Genomic DNA, 18,665 nt, shown 5'->3' with positions numbered 1-18,665 from the left:
ACGAGATGGTGAAGAGACCTAAACTCATCTGACTAGGAACCGCACAAGCCTTGTTATTGTTTAACTTCCAGTGAAGGCAAGGAGACCAACCACGCGTCACTCTGCGTTACCGCTGTGTCACGTGTCATCTAGATCTCGTGTCAGGTGTGTCACACTTGTGTCATATTGTTAAAACCGAGGTTTATACGAGATGTGCAGAATTTTAGGAGACGTCTGTCTTATTGTTTTTTACATTTATTTACATTATTGTTCACGCCGAAAGTTTCGTCGTGGACCCTGACCGAGCTGCAAAAGAGTATTCATCATACTGCACACATAACAGCTGTTTTAGATATATTGTAGGTCCATTATCAACATTTGTTTGGTCCATAAAGTGATTGTTCTCCGTTACTCTATAAACAGAGAGCTGCAAAATCAGCTGGAGCACAATGCAAGTTTTATGAACTTAAAGAAAGCTCAAGCTTGAAAAAAAGCTGGCGCTAACATCAAATTTTGTTATTTTCTCATTAGAAGTAAATGCAAAAAGCACTGGTTGTTAGATCCAAATTGACAGTATCACTATGTTGATATTATGTAATAAAATTAAATAAAACGAGTATTTTTAATTTTTTTTTCTTTGAGATAAAAAGCCTTGTTCTCCCTCTCCACCCCAAGCAAAAGATACACTATTCGCTATAATATCCGGTCTATACGAGACCTCGGCTTTGCCTCTTTCGTAAAATACGATTGTGAACAAAAAGATACAGTTTGGCTTTTAGTGGTCTATCGTCTATAATTGTATGGCAAACTATTATTTTATTCAACAATACAGTATATGCAATTAAGTTATATAAGATCAAAAAATTATCCATAAATCAATAAATCAACTATGTTGAAAATTTGAATTGTTCAGTTGAAAAAGTTGATCACAATGCTGATTGTGAGACAGAAATTGACAGTATCACTATGTTGATATTAAGTAATAATAATTAAATAGGACGTGTATTCTTTTAAAGATAACAACCCTTGTTTACTACACTGAGCAAAAGAGTCAGTCACTATCCTATCCAGTCTATTTGGGACCTCGGCTTCGTCTAGTTCATAAAATACGATTGTAATCCGAAAAAAATACGTAGTGGGTCTATATTTGTATGATAACCTGTTTTATTCAACAATACAGTATATTTGATAATACATGATCCAAAATCATTAATAAATTCATCAATAATTCACACACCAACTTTGTTAAAAATATGAATGTTTGAACTTGAGTTATGAGAGTTATTATGTGAGTTGATCATAGTTTTAAAATTATGTTATTTATTAAACTAATTAATTGTAAATGAATTTATGGGTGGATTGATTGCATTGTTTTCCTTGCAATATAATATACACCGTTGGGCTATTTCAAAGAGGGTCTCTGCAGGTAAAGGGGTGACGCAACTACCGTAACAGCCTCTGTCTATGCGTTATAACGCGTTAAACATACAGGGTGTCACTTGTAATGTGTCACACTCGGTTAAAGTTCAGAAACTAATTTATTTTTTGTGTTCTTTATTTTGATAAAGATTAATCGCTCGTTCTAAACATACAAATTTCAGTACCTACTTTGTTTTAAGACCTGTTGTATAACAATAAATGTTTTAAGTACCGAATAAAATGTTCGTCACTGACACTAAATGTTATGTTATTGATTATTTGGTCAGGTAAGTTTTGTCAGAGTGAAAGATTTCGATATTTATTGGTTTGTTTTATATTTTGAAATATCTTTATGAATTAAGGGTATGTCCTATTCCAGCATTCGAAACCGGAAGTAAGAGTCTAGGAGATTACGAGTCATGTCCTCGCTATTGAGACGATCTCTAAGAGGCAGTTGGTCAAAGCTAAAATTCCACTTCACGTTTCTGTAACCCTGTTATCCAAATTTCTATCTTAATATTGTAAAAAAGTACTATAATATATAATAGATACCATTATGGAAAGTATAATAAATCTTTCTTACAATTCATCTATGATGTGTGTCATGTATGTAACTTCGGATTGTTTATTAAAAACGACCTTTCTTCCGGTACCATTTTTACCTTCTTACTTCAATTTTCACGTTAACACGATATGGTTATGTTGTCATAAATTTGATAAATATGTTCATGTTTCTTGTTATTAATATTAAATTCATGCATATGAAACGATTCTGAGCCGTAAAGGTGACTGAATAACATGGGTACTGTTATTAAAATATGCACAGCACACCACGTGTCGCACAACAGGGTTCACACAAGTCTATAGCTGACAGACAGACAGACAGACAGACAGACAGACAGACAGATAGACAGACAGACAGACAGACAGACAGACAGACAGACAGACAGATAGATAGACAGATAGAGAGACAGACAGACAGACAGTAAATAAATGTGTATAGCACCCAGGCAGACGATGGAGAAAATATGTCAGCCTTCAATGACTCCTAGTCAAATAATAGATATATAGAAATAAAGGTTTATGTCATATCTAATGTCTATAGATAAAATCGTTCTTGAAATTTCATTTTACGCTACGCAAAGTTTCAGCCAAGTTCTGAAGAGGGACTTGCCTATTATTAAACACAACGTTGTCCCATATAGAAATGATGCTACTTGCACAATTTAAAGTTCCTAAGTCAATTGGTTCTTTAGATATCCAGCGGAAGAGAGAGAGACAGATGCAGATGGACAAATTTTGCCAGAACCCTTCGTTTTTAGCTAAGTAAAATATACCAAATTGTCTATTACTGACGACCAGACGTGTGATTGTGGCGTAAACTCTCAGACAATGGAGCACATTGTAAACGACTGCCCTTTGCGATATTTTTCTGGTGGTCTGGCTGGTCTGAGTGGTTTAGAGGATGGGTCTCTAAACTGGCTTAGTAATTTGGATTTAGCTTTGTGACGGGAGATCTTAATATTATTTTTAATTTATGACCCAAGAACTTTGTTCTTACGTACTTTTTAATAATTGTAATTCTTAATTTATTTATTTATGGATAGCTGCCTTTGTCCCCCATACGATATATATATATATATATATATATATATATATATAAAATTGTGTATATATATATATATATACACACATACATATACGAGTATATACATACATAAATAAACTCATACAAAAGGGTATCGAAGATTCCTATGTAACGAATTTAACAAAGACCTTACAACCCAAGCCACTAAATATCACTTGCTTAAGTCTTATATTAAGCTTAACATGCTCACAATCTTTTTACCCAACGATTTTCTCGTTGCCATCATGGTTACCTGTAAGACCCTGGAAAAATGTTTGCTAACGCTCAACCAAATTCCATGGAGTGGCATAGACGATCATCGAGTTCAATAGTCATGGTATAGACGTGAAGCTTCATCTAAAGTTTCAAGTCTATTAGTATGCTTGTTTTTGGTACAGACGGACATAATTTTAAAATCACCCGTTTGGGTAATAGGTTTTGCTAACAGGCATTACATTTTCTTTGCTTTTTTGTCTTCTGTGAATGTGAGGGAGAAATTTGTTTTGTGCAAAGTTTTTACGAAGAGCCTTTCGGTCTAGGAATAGGCTGCTAAAATCTATTTTAAAGATAAACTGTATATTTATTTTCCCAATAAGGCATTTATATTTTTTCGAAACTTACATTTTTATAGTTTAAAAATATATACTTTACATAACTCCTTAGTGTTTTTTATTTCGTTTACAACACTGATAAATCTGGCACAAAATATACCATCCATACATTACAAGGGCTCCGGAGTGCAGGGAAAACCAAGAAGACAGAATATGAAATATATTTGTAACTGTAATGCCTAACTTGAGACACACCACACATTGACACAACTTGACATTGTTCTTGTAGGGAGTTTTTTTAATGATGTCGTTTTTCTCGGATATGAGTACATAAATGCTAGACTAAATATTTCGCTTTGGTGTAGAAAATTTAGTACGAAAGCAATATTTTTATCGCAGAATAATATAATTCCTTCAAGGAGATACTAGAAACAAAAGTTGTACCGTATTTTAATTTGTAAATAAGAGAAAGAAGAAGAGAAACTTTTTACAATCAGTGTTGCTAATTTCCGATGAGGTAATAAAAATATATTTACTTTCATTATTGTTTTCCTAGAATAATAAACATTATGACCGGTATATTAAACGCCTAGCTTTCGTTGAGTAAATCTTTTATCTTGAAGCACAAGTTGTTTTTTAACGAGTTCGTAAAATGTTTTAAGGTCTAGCAATTTTTCACGCAAGTTATTAAAAGTATAAAAGTAGACGCCTCGCTTTAGAGATAATGATTTCTACCAAATCCACAATGCGTGTCGGAACGTTGTTCACAGTTTTGGCGACTCATCTGACTCTGGGAGTTAGTTTTTTTTCGACCACCCACGTATGTTAATATTGTAAAAGTTAATATAGATTGTATAGAGTTATTTTAATGAATGTATTTATGCATTAACGTAGGCTTTCACCAGCAAGGAGGTTACGGTGGTTATTGCAAGATAACCGAATCAAGCAACGTCGAGCGTGACTGCGCTGCTTGGATGGGTGACCGCTGAGCGATCCTTTCCTTGCAAGCAGCCCGCCTGCCCGGCCATTGGTGGTGGTTCGGAAGTCACCTCTAAGCCATTGGTCTCCAGGTTAAGTGTGCCTTCTTAGCCCTAACTTCGCCTGGTAAAATAGGACATTCTTTGCCTTACGCTTTTAATACGAAACTATTATCAGGCTGTAATCGCTTTAATTGTTTCATTAAATAGGTTGATGGAATTATCCTTATTATTATATTAGACAACCATCACATTGCAATTTATGAAATATAAAATAATATTATATATTTAAATCAACTAGACAATTCGTTGATTTGTATTATCACTAATTATTTGTTGTATTTTATAGTAGTTTAAACTAATAATTTTCAGAATTTCTGACGTAAGAATAAGTTGTAAACATAGGTATGGTACATATGTAAATTAAATTCCCGTCTTTCGTTAACCTACAAGTACACGTACAAGGAAAGTTAAATATAGTTGTGAATAATTTGCATGTACGTATTAAGTTATCTATTAACACGTAGCCACATTACGCAATGTAATGTATGAGTTATTAGTATGGGCTTAATCTTAAAATCTTCTAAAAAATAAAAATGAAGAAAGAAATACCTGATAAAGATAAATATGATTACCAACATTGATTTAAATGAGGATTAAATTTACCTCTCACTTCTGTGCTCAGGGAACTGGATTCACCCCAACTGGCAACTGCTACCCACTGATAGCTGCGGACAGGTAGCACCTGACGATGGTCTCAGGCCCAGGGTGCTTGGGGGAGTAGCTGTCGATATTGCCAAATATCCCTGGATGGCCTACATCGAAGATGTTATTTGGAATGGTAGGTACATCTGTCTCCAACTAAAGTATATTTTTCGGTTTAATATTTGAGTTTGCTACATATAAATATGCCAAAAACAACTTAGCGCCTTAACGGTTTTTTTATACCTTAAACTATGTTGTTTTTTAAATATTGTTATGCCGTTTTCATAGACACAGATTTGTACAGTTTATTGATCCACTAAGTCATTTGTACTATCTGTGTTCGTATCATCTTCACGTTAACGAAGCAAATCGTCCATTTGTGCGTCGGATATTTCCATGGCACAATAACACGTTAAGTAAAGCAAAAAAATACACAAAGCGGTTGAGATGTGACAACAACACGTGTTAGGTGTCTACACTATGTTTCAACAGAGAAATCGTCAAAGTGCAAATACACATAACAGAGAAACAAGGAAGTGCTGACATCTAGTAGAAAGTACCAGAAATAATTTGTTTTGTTATAGAAATGCTTCTTGTACAATTCTTTTGTAGAAACAGAATAAAACAGGAACAAGATATCGATGCGTAATATTACGTCAGTAGCACACTTTTCCGCCATAGCTCTTAACGTAATATTACGTCAGTAGCTCACTTTTCCGCCATAGCTATGAACGTAATATTACGTCAGTAGCTCACTTTTCCGCCATAGCTATGAACGTAATATTACGTCAGTAGCTCACTTTCCCGCCATCGCTATGAACGTAATATTACGTTAGTAGCTTACTTTTTCCGCCATAGCTCTGAACGTAATATTACGTCAGTAGCTCACTTTTCCGCCATAGCTATGAACGTCAAAAACCGTTAAGTGGTTAAAATAGACATCTATCTTAAAGTATTACATCATTTGTGTATTTAATCAAACTGTTGATTCAGTGTGCATGATGGCATATGTCTGAGAATGCAGTCTGTGCAAACCAATTGATTACAAAACTGGATAACTGTTTTCTTCAAATACCCATTATACCCACTGTCGGACTTACAGATTTTGAGACCCTAGTCCAAGATTTTAGTGCGAGCCCCCTCTCGTCTTGTATTGTATAAATTTTAAAACTGTGCCTTAATATTTTACTCGTGATGATACACTATTACGGTAGATATAATTAACACACAACTTGTAGAATGAATAGCGTTAATTTTTAACACTTTTACATCAACATATGAAAAATAGAATTTTCATTTTTAAAACACTAATATACATTTCTTCTCTATTAAAATTTACAATCATTGTTGACAACCGAGATTAATACAGTTGTATGTGAATGTTTTAATATAATTAAATATTCAAATATTGTAGTTTGAATTTTCATATCTCCAGTATTTTTTGTACTGATTTCTTGTAGGAAACAGTTATATAGTATTGGTGTGGGCTACATAACAGTATTATGTATACTTACTTTTTATACGTACAAATGAGACGTATAATATAATTTAGTATGAATGGCCAATACGTATTGTTTAAGGTTAACAAATATGCCCACATTGTAAATAATATTTGTTCCATTTGATAAGAGCGCTCGCATATCCAGTTAGGACTACTACCACTTTTAGTTGTGAGTTCATAAATTCTTTGGTTAGCACTAATTATAATTTCGTAAGGAAACATTTAAGTTTAAGTTATTGTAGTTTATTTCAAATTTTATAATGATACTTTTATTTAAAAAAATATATAATCATTGATATTGTTTCAGATAGTAATACAACATACTTCGTTTGTGGTGGTTCTATCATCAGCGACAAGTACATCCTGACAGCAGCTCATTGCTTCATGCATAAAGAAATTAGCTCAGGGCAGTTTCTTAGAAAGGAGTAAGAACATTTTATTATTTTGAAAATCTGATTTGATAAATAGGTAATTCTTCAGTTTAGCATTATTCTCAAGATAAGATTTTGTGCTCATATTGTAAACACTTAAGTACCACTATTAGTGCATGCACTAGTTGTTTTAAAACTAGTTGACTTCCCTTTGTTATTGCTGTTTGAATAACCGCATATCACTCAACTGTTGGATAATGCATTAGCACATTATTTTAATACATTGCACATTTAAATTTAATTATTTACTCAAAACAAAAACGATTTTATTAAAAAGTTTTTGCAATAAATTTAATTTTGTGATGATGTGAGATTTTGTGTTAAAAGGATAAAACAAAACGAGGGAAAAAGTCTGAAATCCTGTTATTCCTTCCAATCAACCACTGAAAATAATGAATTTTAAATAATTAAAACTTTGGAGGTCGAATAAGCTTTTCTGTTGTATCCGAAGGCGTACAGTCAATATCTGAGCATTCAAATCCATACACAACTATTTATCCTTCGATTTTTGTCACACGAAAGTGTCCTGCTGGTTCGTAGGTGTCGTCTCATTATCAAATAATGTCGTCAAAATCTTATGCTTCTTCTAAATAAATAAAGTTTCAGTTAACACTAAAGACACACAAAAATAATGTTTTAAGGAAGGCTAATTTGCTTTAAAGCCTTATTCTGCTCATCCTCATGGGCCACTGGCCTGTGAGAGGATCTTATCAAACAGAAGGGGAGAGTCGATTCAGTACAAGATCGATAAAGGTGCGATAAGGCACACAGAGGATTCGAACCTGCTCTATCTCTTACTCAGACCTAAAATGCATCGTCTTAGACCACTTGACCATCGGTACTCTAAAATAATTGAATTATAATTTGGCATATAAATCGGGCCATCGCAGGACAGGAACTTAAAGAAAGTCGTACAAGATTTTTCCGCGGCACACAAGTCACGTCACCGACATTCACGGTAACCAGTTACCGTTTATAACTCAGACTAGAAGATTTGCAATCACCTTATTGTCATCTGGTCTCACAAATTTACTGAGCGATTTCAGTGTGTCAAATAAAATATTCGAGTTGAGTTTTAATTTTCATTTTAAAATATCAATTGGCGTTTTAATTCACTTAATACAATTACGTAATTTTGAGAGCATTAATAGTCAAGACTTGTTTAGTATCACAACCAAATATCAGTCCAGGAGGTAAAACCTTTATGTAACTATTTATGTTTTTTCACAGAACAAATGTTACCCTCGGAGAGCATGCTCTGAGACACGTCAGCTACTGTCGTTATCACCGATGTGCCTCTCCACCTGTGATGGCAACGGTTGAGAGATTGTACGTCCATCCAGCGTACACTGTAATAAATCCTGTAACAGGAGTCTATTAACGACAACGACATTGCACTCATCCGTTTAGCCCACCCTATAACATTCACTGGTAAAACTATAATTTTAGTCTTACTAATAGTCTCTATAACTTTCTTTTACCTAAATTCAGTATCACTGAGTTTATTTATTTAGTTTGAATACAATCAAAATTTTCCCGGTTCCCCTCAAATGTCCAATTTTTTTCAATAATTTGTTTAGTAAGCGATAATTAATTATTAATGACATGTACTGCTGAAAGTTTGGCCTCTACAAAGAAACGGGTCAAGAACGTTTTAAGGAAGACAAATGGGGCCTTACTCTCTGTCCACTACGGGAAAATATCAGTTGTCTGGATTCTCCAAAATTTTTTCCTGGCTACGTTCTTGGTCTTCTGCTATTAAGACCCTAGGAATATATCCTGGTTTTGCAAATATTAGGGGAGTCCAACCATATATGCTCCGCTGATTCTTCTGCCCTCTACAGAGTCCCCATTCATCAGCCTTGCTTAAACCCTCCTTCATCAGATGTTTCCGAAGAGGGACCTGTTAGCAATCCAAATACTAGTTTTATATTCCCCTTGCTTAGATATATGAGCCTAGTCCTTCCTTTAGCTTAAAAAGGAGCGTTTGCTAATTATCTGTCCTGAGACTTCTCTCCATGTCTTGTATCTGACTCTCTTTTTCCGGCATTTGCAAGAGCACTCCTGTATTCCCATACTATCTCTGGGTCATAAGAGACGACTCTATGATACGTATTCCACATATTTAGACCCATTCTGGATAAGCCCTCTAGCGATCTATTTATTGCAAAGAAATAATTAGCATAATTGATTGTATAAATTTTTTGTGTGTTTTCAGATAATATACGTCCGATATGTCTGCCCACGGCATATGGACAATACTTGCAACAATTTGCTGAAGCAACTTACACAGCCGCAGGATGGGGAGTAACAACACCAGGTATGAGGGGTTATTTCATAAAATTATGCAACAACAGGTATAGTTCAGGTATATTCTAGAAATATTGTTAACGCTTTAGTAGAAGTGGTTTCAAATGCCTTGAACACAATAAGGTAATATGATTTCATGCTGATCTGTTTAGGCGGACCTACGAGCGATACACTGATGGCAGTCAAAGTTCCGGTGGTGTCCAAAGGAGAGTGTGAGATTTCCTACACTGAGAGTCAATACTACTGGTTCGTGTGTCCTCGAGGCGTTACCTGTCACGTGATCAGCGACAAGCAACTCTGTGCAGGAGGAATACAAGGAGAAGTTACGTGCGACGGAGATTCTGGAGGTCCTCTCATGATGTCTGATGGGCTGAACCCTACTACATACTACGTTGTTGGAATAACGTCTTACGGGATGAAAAAAAAAGATGGAAGTTGTGTATCCGGAGTTCCAGATGTGTTTACCAGAGTATCTGAGTATATACCGTGGATACTGGATACTATATACTAGTAAAATCATGATTTTGGGAAGTCACTTCTATTTTTATAACTAAAATGATAACCTGTTTTGTTAAAACGTTGTTTAATGTCTTAAAATAAAGCAAACTTATAATGAGTTTTGAAGTTTATTTACAGTGCAATCTCTTACATCTGTATGATATTGACCTATTTTGTTCTCTAAGATCAATAACCTGAAAAATTGCACTTATTACTAAAAGGACATTTGCGCTGCTTCCAATTTGACAGGATACTCTAAATGCTTGGATGTAGAGGCAGCCTCCTGTGTCAAGATCCAAGAGGAAGGTTTTGGGCATTAATCGCAGCCATATCTCCTTGGAAACAGAGGAAAGTCTAGTCAAAGCAGACATGGGGTGGTATGCCGTTATGTCTAGGCTACCAACAGCCCTTACCATTTAGGAAGCCCACCCCTTAAGGTTGCCCAGATTTAAGTGACACATCGATGTTAGCTGTATCTAGTGTAGGTTCAACTGGAAGGTATAAACTAGCCGGAAGTGACCCTTCGCGGAAGTGAATCTGCAGTGTCCAAACAAGGTAGGAGTAGGTCACAGCATGTATCGCGTAACAAGCTTCGCTGAGGTGGAATACTCAATTCTATATTGAGCTATACCTCATTAGACCGCGGTATAAAAGACTATAGCTCATTTAATTATTATACATTTCATTGTTACGTCACATGTTAAATCTCATATGATTGTACTCAGTTTGATTACAAATTTATTTATTCCACAATTTTCTCGCTGCTGTCATGTTTATCCATTAGACAAATGTAAAAATATCAGCCCTGGTGTGACATGCACCATCACCGAACACTATGTTGCTTACATAGAAATGTGAAGTTTTGTGCAAAGGTTTAAAATCTATAGGTCAGTGCACACAGACAGACAGAAATAATCAGACTTCTCGATTGGTGCTTCGCTACCGCTCAACCAGTAATATACCTAATCATCAAAAGAATTATAACAATCCATTTTCATGCAACGTTTACTATAGTACATACCCTACTTCCATATAGTCCAAACTTGGCGTAGTGTTTCCTACTATAACAGGAATGGCAATGATAGATGCAAAAGTGAGTCTTGTTGACAAGATTTTGAAGGCCATAGAGAGTTGAAAGAAAAGGAGGTGTTTTTCTTGACTTTTCTAAAAAGTTTGTTTATCTTAGCTACTAAATTTTGCACCAAAACTCCGTATTATGGATTTCCACTCTCGTGGCTCACCTCTTACCGCAAACAGCCGGATTCAGATAGTCCGAAACATTAAATACTCATTCTCAAAAGTACCACTGAAATATGGTGTCTCACAGGGATCAATTTTGGCCCACTTTTGTTTTTTGTATATATGAATGGAAGTGAGTTTCGTCGATTCTGTACTGGAAACTCGCACAAGTCCTTGAAAATCAGTGATAGAGCCATTATAATTAAATAATTCCATATCCCGATAAGTTTTCGTTGCGTTACACCAGCTCCAGGCATTGATTGGTTTCATTTTGGAGTGCACTGGAAACACTTCTGCTGATGATTATCACTGAAATGAATCTCATGACACTTTGTTAATTCGGAACTTTTATGGATAGGGCCCATATTTTTTAATGGATATCAACAGTGATTCCTTCTGATAGGTATCAAAAGTACGCACGTTGAGATGTTGATGTATTTACAGCAACTGACATAATGTTGTGTATGTCTCAATGTATCTGATTCTTCAACTCTCGCCGTTTGTACAGTAACAAAGCATTTGTCTGACTGATATGCGATAAGCCTAAAGGTTTATCTTTGTAGGCTTATATGTTAAAATTGTTCCAATTAAGAAACTGGAACTTATAAAATAAGTATATTATTATTAATAGCTTATCAAGAATTTTTTTAGACCGTACAACAAAAATTACCGCCCACTTATTTTACAAGCCATGATGGGTTGTTTACAAGCATTCAGTAGACTATAACGCCTTCAATCGTTGGATGCATTCTAGGGCACAGTTTTCTCACTCTCTGCCGTAATGATGTTGGTGATCTCTACTCCCCTAATACTTGACATCACTATAACGTTAAATACCGCTACGGCTGAGTAGTGTCAGTTAAATATCCTGCCAACTCCTGTACTCCTGATACTCTCTGCGTTGCCTTTTTTTAGTCTCATTTTTAGAGCGAATCCAGTCATGATGACCAGTTAGAATGAAATTTAAATCAAATTAATTATAACGATATTTCAATCAAAAACCTTCAACTGTCTTGAAAACGTTTAGCCAGTTTCTATTTGGCTGCCAGAAACTACCAGGAGCAATCAATAACAATGCCCCCCCACTAATACCAGGACTTCCACTTCCCTTCCTCAATATGTAAGCTTGACACGTGCAGGCGCGGACTCGCTCGGTCGGTTATGACAAGTTATGACAGGCAAGGTCTCGGGAACGCATCGGAATGGGTTACTTTGCAGATGTCCCGCAGAATTTATCTGCTTCATCAGCCTCAGCCTCTGCAGTTTCTCTGACAACGGTGGTGTATTTTCCCCTTATTGTGAATAATGAAATAGTATAATGTTTTGTTGTTACAATTATATATAATTGTATATTTTAAAAATAAATATTCATTAATTACGTATGTAATTATTGCTACCGAAAAGCTACATACACGTAAAATAATATATTTGTACATTACTTGAAACCAACCTAAAATGAATTTTTTTTGTTTTTCTTCTTGTAGATAACCACTAAAGAAGCTACAAGCGATCAATTTTATAACAGTAATTATACGATTAAAATTAAACGAAAGTGTTTTAATAATTAATATGCAAGTTCTATTAAAAACGCATCTTGTATTGCGGTGGTAAGTCATAAGTTTGGGAAGTGATGAATTAGTATGGATATAATGTTTAAAGGATTTTCCCTGTTTTCGAGACTTGAGGATGTGATGAAGAATAATTTGAGTTTTTGTTAACACAGGACTCCTCCTTCACTATTTAGTATGATATTAGTTTATAATATCATAATAAACTAATAAGTTTTATAATTATTAGTTAATAATATTAGTTTATACCCTTATCAAATACATGACTCCAATAATGGACCTTGCAAACTAAGTTAATAAGTATATGAAAATTCGAGTACAGCAAAATTCTATTACAATTTTTGTTACCACCTGTGCTCAAAATTCTAATTATTAAGTGATCGACTCTTCATATAATTGTGTTGAAACAACATTTACAATTTTGTTTTAATGTTGATTTAGTGGTTTTGAGAGACTTGTTTCAACTTTGGGTATTGGCGGATGGTTTAAAACATGTCAAGTAATGAAAAGTGATATTTCACTTTGCTAAAAAAAAAAATAAAAAAAAAACTTTACAGTCTAACCTTTTTCTTGTTACCACGAACAATAGAACAAGATCAAGAGCAATTCTATTTCTTAAGAAACCATTTTCTTGAGATAGTACCTTCTACACCCTATTGCCATTTATTACCTTAAGCCCTCATTCTATTATTGAGCTAGGGACAGACAGTGGTTCGGACCCTTGTTGTGTGACAAAATCCTCTGAACTTGCATGATAAATTCAAGACTATAGATTAGTTCGAGATTTCATGTGAGTGATTAGAAAAGCAGAAATAAAATTTTCACACCCCTCGGTTGAAACATTAATATGTAATAAGCTTCCCAAGGGCTACATGTATAATTGTATAGGAGAGTTTATTGAATAAAACGTTTTGCTATTTAAATTTTTTTATCAAAAAATGATTTACAGACCATTGTGGGTTTGAAAATCGAAATTCTTGGCCAAAATCCAAAATTAAAATTGGTTCAAAATCATATTTATCTGCCATGTTAACTTTTATATATGTAGTTATTAATCGATGTATTAATTATGTAATTGTTTCATCTTTTGACACTCCATTTAAAAACGTGACCTTTCTTTGTTGGTAAAATAGCAAGTATTCTTTAATTGCCTGAGCGCTAGTGAAGGTTTAAGCCCTTGGGAAGCTTATACATATTAATGTTTCAACCGAGGGGTGTGAAAAATTTTATTTCTGCTTTTCTAATCACTCACATGAAATCTAGAACTAATCTATAGTATTGAATTTGTCATGCAAGTTCAGAGGATTTTGTCACACAAACATGTGATGTGGAGTACCCTTATGGAATTGATAGTCAAGCAACCATTACTATCCATAGTACAGAGTATGGAAGTAATCAAAAGTATAAGTGTAAAGTTAGACTATGGGGTTAATCGCATCGTACTCCTCGGATTGCTTGATCGTTAGTTAAGTAATCCAAATTGTGACGCAGCGTGGCTTGTAGATCCAAAGTGATAATGCAGGATCCATTAATAATGAGAGGTGAAGGATTAAGCGCCAATAAGGAAAGACGGGTAACGCCACCCTGACACGGCGGTTTTGCCCTTCTCTAAGCCCTTTAGAAGTGGTCAAGGGCTCAACTCTGGATGCTTCGATCTCTTATCATAATTATTAATTATTTACGTCCTTAGTTCTCTAGATTGAATTATCGATGTTTTTGTCTTTGCAACGCTAATAGTATAAATCCCATACTTTGTGTACATATTAGTGTTTTAGAACCACAAACAATTTTAAGTATTGGTGCATTTCACTCATGCAAACTATTATTCTGAATGATTACGTAAGCATATCATAAGATTCAATGAAGTTTTATGAGTTTGTAAATACAAAATTTCAATCCTTAACATTAATGGTACTCCATACACGCAATTTAACTAAGACTAAGACTAAGACTCTCTCTCGCTCTCCCTCTCCATATCTCTCTCTCCCTCCCTCCCTCTCCTCCCTATCTCTCTCTTCCTTTCTCACCCTCTCTCTCACCCTCTCACACTCTCCCCCTCTCTCTCACTCTCTTGTTAAAAATAAAATAAAAATATAAATTCTGGTCTCATTCTTTGTTTTGACCTGGAATTAAGTTTTTGGTTAAACTTAAGATGAAATAATTGCTGTATAAAGAAATTTACACATAAATCTGGTTTATTTCCAGTAAGACTTTCGTTCTTCTGGATAAGTGAAAGGAAAGTCCTTACAGCCATCCTCTCGAAAGGAAAATGTTAAAAATGTATCTCCATCTGATTTAAGCAGAGTCGATGAATGGATAACTGTTTGCAATCACAATCATAACAAGATCAGAGTACTCAATGCCATGTTTCACGAATCAGCCTTTCGTTGAGGTTGCAAGCAACATTTCAAGTGTATTGTTAATTTATTTCTGATAGATATAAAGTTTTCTATTACATGATATAACTATTTATTTTTACATATGTTCATTCTGTGATTTTCTTTTTACCATGATGGTTACATATAAAATTGTTTAAAATTTAATGCTAAGGAGTAACATACACCTTCATCGAATTCAATGTTGCTATAATATTTAGTAGACTTTTTGAAATCACATATATAAATAATAGAACCAATATGAACAGTAACAAAGCAAAGAACAATATTATACAAATCAGTATAAATAGCTGTAAGTTATGAGGTAATATGATAGGCCTACGTTGCTTTTGTGTGTTAGTCACCCATAAAATCTTCAGTAACACTCAGAAAAACGCTAATGAGTAACATATACGTCATCTAATTCGATGTTGTCTATAGAAATGAAGTTTTATGCAAAATTTCAAGTTATATCCTTGGCAAGATATCGTACGGACAGACATACAGAAATTACATTTTTAGCACCTTGAGTGTTAGCCTTTACTTAGGCGTTAGTTGTTACATATAAAATGGTTTAGTAACAATCATCCAAATGCTAAGGAGTAACATACACCTTCATCGAATTCAATGTTGCTATAATATTTAGTAGACATCTATAAATAAATAGAACCAATATGAACAGTACTAAATAAGAATTATAAAAATTAGAAAAAATATATGTCAGTTTTAATCTTATATGATAGACCTACGTTATTCTTGTTTGTTATCCTTATTTTTTGATTTTGAAGTTGATGTACTCTACAGTACAATATAAAATCCTCCATTAAAGTTTTATTTTCATAATTTCAACAATTTGTCTTTTAATAAGAAATATTGTTGGAATTGGGAGTATTGAAAATATTGATTATATTTGAATAATTTTATGAAACGCCCCTTTATCTTGTGTGAGCATATAAGAACTCAAATACAGTCGCTCTTTCAGCAAAATTTGTTGAAAGCAACAAGTTTTGTAAAAACAATTGTAAATATCTGGAACCGTGATAGGACGACATTAAGACGATCAGCCACCTGCGTCAGCCGGTAAATTGCTAGTTAAGGAAGTGCTTGTTATATAAGAAACAACCAACACTAGTGCAAAATAGGATGGTTATATTAAATGGGGGGGGTGGGGGGGGGGGGGGGTGGGGGGGGGGGGGGGTGGGGGGGGGGGGGGGTGGGGGGGGGGGGGGGTGGGGGGGGGGGGGGGTGGGGGGGGGGGAAGGCGTTGGTCTCCAGGTTATGTGACTTCTTAGCCCTAACTTCGCCTGGTAAAATAGGACATTCTTAAACTTACGCTTTTATACGAAACCATTATCAGGCTGTAATCGCTTTAATTGTTTTCATTAAATAGGTTGATGGAATTATTCTTATTATTATATTAGACAACCATCACATACGTAAATCTATACAGGGTGATTCATGAAGTTCTCCCCCCACTTCTACAGCACATTGTACTAGTAAAAATAATGAAAAAATGTTATATAAACATAGGTCCGAAAACGCTTCGTTAGCGAGTTACAGCTAGCGAAAGATTTCGCCTGAATTCCTGGGTAAAGAGTAAAATAAAGCCATACTGAACTTTTGGAAAGGTTAATTAAGTAAGAAATATCGTGGATTCTTATATATTTTTACCTGATAAAGCTAATAAAATAGGTTTCAGAACTGTACATGTAGTAGCTTTTGAGGGATTCAGGGTTAAATGCAAAAAATTGGGGCACGAAACAATGTTTTTTTAAGTTTTGATGTACAATAACTTTGTTAAATTGGTAATAAATACATAAAATCAACAAACATTAATTGTAGAGAATTTAATTTTGAGAAAATTGATATAATCAAAGTCTAAAATAAAACAGAAATAAGTACCAAAAAGTCGATTTTATTCAGTATAATACATTACTAGCTGTAAAGAAATACCGTACGGTATTTAGTTAAAATAAAACAAAATCAAAATTTTTGTTCCTTAATGATGAGATAAATTGAGAAAACAAGATTAACTGTTAAATAAATTTGTTTGTAAATAAAAATATCTTTTTTTATTACGTTGTATTTTTTTTTAAATAAAAATTTACATCAAATGTTCGAAAATAAATGAAGCAAACATTTTTCCCATTATTGTTTACTAATCATCGAAATGCAGTTTTTTGTTTTATTAATTTCTAAGTTGGTAACGCACGAATAACAGCTGATCAAACAATGGTATTCTGTACTGTTACATTAGAACTGTGTATTAGTGGTGTTTTGCAAGCTACAGCAGGAGATCGGGTTCTGTGAATCGTGTTATTAAATGCAATTTTTCTGTGAGTTATAATTCGATTGTTTATTCAGCGAAAAAATGCCTTACTTATTTACATCAGAGGAATACGCTGATATGGTTTTTTATTTTGGGTTACTGTAATGGTAATGCTAGAGCTGCTGTAGAAGAATATGAACTACGTTACCCTAATAGCAGGATTCCAGATACCAAAACAATTTTCAGGAACTTTTCGTACTCTTCGGGAAACAGGATCACTACCAAGTACTAGAACCAATTATGAACGAGCTGTCCAACTTGATGATGATATTGTTATTAATGCTGTTCATCGCAGTCCAGGTGTAAGTACACGACGTATTTCTAGGCGGATAGGAGTTTCGCAGTCAACGGTGTGGAGGTCACTTAATCGAAACAAATTTTATCCGTTTATAAACAAAAGGTTCAACATCTACAGCTAGGGGATGGTCTGCTTCGCTTGGAGTTTTGCAACTTTTTGAATATTAATAATCAACTCTACAAGCGTATTTTGTTTACGGATGAGGCACAATTCACTCGGGATGGTGTCAATAACTTGCACAATGAACACTCATGGGCAGAAGAAAATCCACATGAGGTAGTGGAACAGAACTTTCAACACCGATTTAGCGTCAATGTCTGGTGTGGCCTTTTGCACAATCGGCTGATTGGACCTTTCATACCTGGACGCCTAAATGCTGAGTTCTATTTGCATTTCCTTCAAGAAGAGTTGCCGCAGCTGTTAGAGAATGTTCCTTTACATCTCAGACAAAATTTGTACTTCCAGCATGACGGAGCACCTCCCCACTTTTCACGTGCCGTTTCTGCTTACTTAAATGATCAATTTCCTGGACACTGGATTGGTCGTGGAGGGCCTCACCCTTGGCCACCAAGATCACCAGATCTATCTCCATTGGATTATTGCATCTGGGGATGGATGAAAGACATTGTATACAAGACAAAAGTGAATTCTCGTGATGAATTAATTGCCCGTATTATGGATTCGGCTGTGCAGATACAGGGAAGTCCTGAAAAATTAAGAAACGCAACAAAAGCAATACAAAAACGTGCTGGAAAATGTATTGATAATGATGGCCTCATTTTCGAACATCTATTATAAAAAGGTGCGTACGGTTGCCCAACCTGATTAATTTTGCTTAAAACTAGTAATGTATTATAC

At 34.7% G+C, this 18,665-nt stretch overlaps 1 pseudogene; it reads left to right on the top strand.

Moving 5' to 3' along the window:
- Nucleotides 1-6,452: 6,452 nt before the first annotated feature.
- Nucleotides 6,453-10,111, top strand: LOC124367199 (annotated as a pseudogene).
- The last annotated feature ends 8,554 nt before the right edge of the window (nt 10,112-18,665 follow it).

The sequence above is a fragment of the Homalodisca vitripennis genome, chromosome 8 (assembly GCF_021130785.1).
Source record: "Homalodisca vitripennis isolate AUS2020 chromosome 8, UT_GWSS_2.1, whole genome shotgun sequence".
In the NCBI taxonomy this organism is placed as follows: Eukaryota; Metazoa; Arthropoda; class Insecta; order Hemiptera; family Cicadellidae; genus Homalodisca; species Homalodisca vitripennis.
The sequence above is the reverse complement of the archived record's forward strand: the minus strand, read 5'-3'. Positions and strand labels throughout refer to the sequence as shown.